This window comes from Haliotis rufescens, unplaced genomic scaffold (genome assembly GCF_023055435.1).
Source record: "Haliotis rufescens isolate VD_foot unplaced genomic scaffold, xgHalRufe1.0.p SCAF_7, whole genome shotgun sequence".
NCBI classification, from domain to species: domain Eukaryota; kingdom Metazoa; phylum Mollusca; class Gastropoda; order Lepetellida; family Haliotidae; genus Haliotis; species Haliotis rufescens.
In genome coordinates, this window is record NW_025964361.1 from 16,400,187 (window position 1) to 16,406,186 (window position 6,000).

General features: G+C 33.9%; 1 long non-coding RNA gene across 1 annotated transcript; it reads left to right on the forward strand.

Moving 5' to 3' along the window:
* The first annotated feature begins 2,003 nt into the window (after nt 1–2,003).
* Nucleotides 2,004–3,557, forward strand: LOC124123800. The gene is made up of 3 exons (XR_006859360.2): nt 2,004–2,141; nt 2,632–2,737; nt 3,273–3,557. It is a non-coding gene; the product is annotated as an uncharacterized LOC124123800 (long non-coding RNA).
* The last annotated feature ends 2,443 nt before the right edge of the window (nt 3,558–6,000 follow it).

The window sequence follows — 6,000 nt, forward strand, 5'->3', positions numbered from 1 at the left end:
ATTACGTATATTGTTATTTCGTTACGAAATATAGTCAAATGTCCCACACCGACACATTGGTACAAAGCAATGTATGAATGCAGTTTACCAACACCTCCCTCCATTTTTAACTCATTTTGGTAAGGGATATGCACGAACTTCTTCCTTACTAACGGTTTTTAAGTTTTTTTTCAGCCCCCACTAAATAGAGTAAACTGTCTTATGTTCAGGAAAAGACCGCATGTTGCAGAGTACTACAAGCACAGTTATGGTAACTGGTACTCATACCGTCTTTCTACACTTCAAAGGGAGGGGCGTAATTTAACAGCATGGACTGTACGTTTATGTGTGTGATTGTCAGTGGCAGTACATAAGGGAAGTGCGTGTATAATATTGATTGCTGTAGTGACCAGCCGCAGATTTTAACAGGATGTGGGCTTTACAATTAATTTCCTTGGTTGTTGACAGGATGGATGGCAGTAGTGTTGCACACATACCCGGACTCGTGGGATTCACGAAAATGGTAAACGTCATTAAAACGTCACTTCATGAAATAACTGGAATACTGTTCAAAGCGGTGTAAAACCCAACTCACTCTCTCACTCACTCTTCCCGCCTCACGCATCGTTGTCGTTCCATGTTCAAGGACGCTTATGCCCTTGTGCATGTGGTGCAACTGTCAACATTCTCGCGACTGATTACAACTTCTATCGTAAATGTCAACTTTAAACAAGATCGCTATTAATTATGGTTGACGGATTAGACGAAATTGGCCAATTATGCTATATATCACGTATCGTGTGTCGGGACTCTGTTATCTGTCTTCATCTGCCAGGTGTAATGGGACCGATGTATCTACTCGACGGGGGTCTATCACAAGACGTCATCCAGCAGGATCAGATAGCAGGTGGAACACCCCTTGGTAACGCACGCCAGGGTCCGTGTAGCATAGAATATGTATTCTTTATGTCTGGCAATAGCTTGTTCAGTATTGATGGAGATGTGAACATAGATATTATTGTGGTTAAGGTAGTATTTGTTTCATGTGTCCCTCCCTCTTTCACCTACACACTTACCTTCGTTCTCTCCAGTTATACCATGATTCAATCTACTGTCATGCGCATGACATTTCCCGTAAAATCTTGAATAAGCGCCTTGAGTAATTTATTTCGGAAGGTCACGAGACCTGGTGTTTATTCAAAGCAGGCGTAGTTTTTTAAAGCCTTGTTGGATATTTCTCACGTTATGTATTTTACTGATACGGTATCCAGTATGGAACCTTACAGGCATTACTTGGTAGAATTCAAGGAAAATAACTCTTCAAAATGTCTGTGAATACCAGGTATTTGTTCAAGGATTTACGGTATTCTGTATATTCCAACACTTTATATGCAGAAAACAGACACATATATAGAGGCTACTTCATGCTTTTTGTCGAATACGATTTATATTTGAGGCTTCACTCGACGAAATATAAATCGTATTCGACAAAAAAAGCATGAAGTAGTCTATTTATTATATACATCTCCCATTTTTACATATTTTAAATTGAAATTTAGTCAGATCTTTCAACTACGAGAACAACTATGATATTTCTCGCGTCGTGACCTGCTCACATACGACCTGTCGCGTTTACTACGATGAAGTAAATAGTTCACTAAATTTATACCCATTTCAAATTGTCAAAGAAAACAAAATACAAATGTGAATCAAAAACATTTATTCAAATTGGCATTTTATCAATTTCTTAATTTATTATTGTATACAACTCATTGTCCAAACAATGTTTCGCACTAACATATTTTGTTGTCAATATTTTACTGCGAACATTATTTATGCCATATTTCAAGATGATCTTGTCATTCTATTGCAAGCATGGTCTTTTCAATGGTGGTAACTCGTCTTCACATGTGTTTGATGTTGTCGCATTTGCAGTGTGTTTTTCGGAGGACATTGATACATTGAACATGTCAGGTGATAGACATATGTTAACAAGCTAAATGTTGATTCTGAAGGCGGTTGGACACAGATTGCATCGCAAATCCACCCTGCATTGGTGCCGAGTCCGGATTTCGATCAGCTGTTGTGACTGTGCTGCTGGCGGTGTTACTGTTTGACAGAATGCGAGATATTCCCTTCTGCTTTTCAGTATTCATACTTGAGTAATTATTTATCGAATTCACGTTTTTGTGGCCTGAAATTTGGCAAACAAAATAATTCAAAATAACATCTTATCCATATTTTGAAAGATGAATGAATGATATTTGTATTTCTCTTAAGAGTATTTTATTATTTATTTGGTATTTCATTACTTTAATGTCTTAAAACAACACGTTTATAGGATGAGGCCAATAGAATTTCCAAATGTTCTTTATTTTACCGATATATGTTCTCATAATATTCAAAATACCAACAAAATGAATTTAACTAACTTATACAAACACATTTTAACCATTGATATTAAAAAAGGAAAATAAATTAGTTATTGTCCCCAGACTTATTAAATAAATATAGATAAAATTAATGTATATTTTCACTTCAGTGGAATACCAACCTTCAAAATTTATTTCTAAATATGTTTTTTCCATATAATTTTATTGTTTTAATATATGTAGTATAAAAATTTCATAAATTCATTTTTTTTGTTTACAGCTGTCATCTCACCAGATATCTGAATGATGTCATTGGGAGAAACCCCGCTGTCTGTTAACTTCTGGACCAGGTGTTTCCTTATACGGAAAAAACCCAAATGATTCTGGTATATTCAATATCATGCCATTTATTTGATATTTATTACCTATTTATTTGTTTTGACTTACTTTATGGCTGATTGTCATTGTAATTCCCAATATTATACTAAAGTGTTTATCCAAAACTAATATAGATATTGAATATTTACCTGTATGATGTCAATCTTTTGTCATCAGCTGTGTCAGCACCTTCTGTCATAGCCTTCATAATTCCATATAGCTTGTTGACACCCAGTGGAGCATTTTTGTACCAGTACGACTGTTCCTTCCTGTTGTTATTGAATGCTAAAAAAAATGGACTGTCTGGTGTACAAGAGGCTGGTGGTCGTCTCTGTCTGTACAATTTATATGCATTGACAGGGCATCTTTCCAGGTCTTCTGTTGTTGCATAGGCTCTTGGATTTATTTGCCGTATATTTTTAGGATTTTCACCAGGTCTTGTTTGTGTTTGTCGCTCACTTATAAAGATAAGATACTCGGATCCATCATCATCATTTCTAATGTCAATGTCTCCCCATTGTAAATTTCTGGTTTCCTTTCCAGTTCTCATGCCGAAGTTCAGACAACGAATCATCCACATGGTGTGAAGGAGGCTGTGGGGGTTATCACTTCCGAGGGTCTTGGCATCTTACATGGCATCAATATCCATATCTGACAGCTCTTCAGAAGCCTTGGGTTTGTTGCCTTTACCCATTGATTTAAGTTCTTTTTGTTTGCATTTGAGTGTTTCTCTAGATCTTGCAAATGTGATATCGGAAATTATGTTAAATGTAGAATCCATTTGTTTCAAGTATCTTTGTAGGGAAGATTGGTAGCTTTTTAGACTGACTGGTTTATATTCTGATCCATCATTCTTTTTTACTGACAGAAAAAATCTTGACAAATAGGAATCTAAAGATACTGCATCGTTTTCTTCAATTTTTCTAGTTTCCCCCTCAACCATCACTAGGTACACACTGATAATTCTAATGTCTCTATCTTTCTTCTTTCTTGTGTTTTCATTTTCCAGATCTCGAAGAAACCTTGAAACATCATCATCACTGATAGATTGATACTTTTTATCACCAAGTATGCTGTAATCTATTGCAGATAATAAATTATCCACTTCATCTCTCTCTCTATGTTGTCGCTCATTTTGGCTAGCAGACGATCCAAGGGAGGTAATCATGAAATTACACACCCTTAAATATATTATTATATACACCATTAAATACACCATAAAAACACTATTATATACATCATAACATACACAATTAATTATAGCATTACATACACCATTAAATACACCATAATATACACCATTTGATATATATCACTATATACACCATTACATACACCATTAGATATATCATTATATACACCATCATATACACCCTTAAATATATCATAACATACTGGTACATCATTAAATAGACCATTAAATATATCATAATATATTTGTACACCATAACACAACATTAAATATATCATAACATACTAGTACATCACTACATACACCCTAAATATACCATTATATACACCATTACATACACCATTGAATATAACAGTTGATACATCATTAAATACACAATTAAATATACCATTATATACACCCTTAAAGATATTATTATATACACGATTACATACACCTTTAAATGTATCATTATATACTCGTACATAATTACATACACCCTTAAATATATCATTATATACTAGTACGCCATGAATACACAATCAAATATATCATTATATACACCACAATATACACCATTAAATATATCAGTATATACACTATTAAATATATCATTATATACACCATTTCATACACCATTAAATATACCATTAGATACATCATTACACACACCATTAAATATATCATTATATAAACCATAATATACACCATTAAAAATGTCATTATATACACCATTTCAAACACCATTAAATATACCATTGTATACACCATTATATACACCCTAAATATATCATTATAACCACCATTATATACACCATTAAATATATCATTATAACCACCATTTTATACACCATTAAATATATCATTATATACACCATAAAACACCCTCAAATATATCATTATATACACAATCAGCTACTCCATTAGAACACAGCCATCAGGGACCGGGCACTCCTGAAGCCCATTGCACGGTACACACACCTGCGGCTATTTGTCTGGACATGATTATGATGCGTCCAATTATTTTCTACTTAACGCTGTATCACGACCACCAATAATGTATTTAAAGTCGGCAATGAATCATCTCAACGTTATTTATGTTGTTGGGGATTATATTCTGCCTATTGATCTTATATAATTACTTTCACAAAGCTCTCCTAAGAGGTTATGCGTTGTCCTAAAACAAAAGATAATATTGCAGAGGGCGTTACACACGTGCACATTTCAATCAACTTTATTCATTCAGTATTGCAGGCCATAAGCCCATGATACAATGGCAATATAGTTTGTTTCTGATACATATTACTTTGTATATGTACATAGATTGTTTTTTGACGTAGTATTCGTTAGTGGACGTCATTCAAGTTGTGTCTTGTAGATTAAGTATAATATGTTAGTGCTGAATGAATGTTATCAATTGTCCTCTAAGATAATCATATGTTTTACACTTCACAATAAAATAATATTCGTCTTTTATATAGTTCTCAAATCTTCACAAATTCCATCTACTCTCTTTAGTCAAACTTCCTGTTTCAATTCTAAGGTGATTGCAACTGCATCTAAACTGTGCCATTGCGTTTCTACATTTATAACTTATAACAGCTGAGATATAGTATTCAGTATTAAAGTTTCATTTATACAAACAGTTATTATATGTGCTATCAGTTAATGCCCCGCGTCAATCCTCATTGTACGATAGTTTCAATCTTAGAAATACATCTGACAAAAATACTTTAATAACTTGATACGTTTGGAACTGACTGTTGTTCCTACAAATAACCCAAACCTGAACATATTAATAACTGTCTAACTTTAGAGATCCAGTTTTTTACCATTATGCGCTGCACTAAGTAACATTTGGTGCATTTGGATTTTCTGACAAATCTTGAGCCAGGCTTACATAAAAGTTTACACCAATAATTTACAACGCGTTGACAAGCATAAATATATATACTGGATATCACCCATATTGCCCTGAAACGACACGACTGCAGTTGTAGATTTTACAGTCAGGAAGCGCTTACATGCCAACATATGTTTAGTTTCAATTTCTTTACACCCCATATTTCTGCCCCATAAAGTAAGGTTAAACTTAGTTTT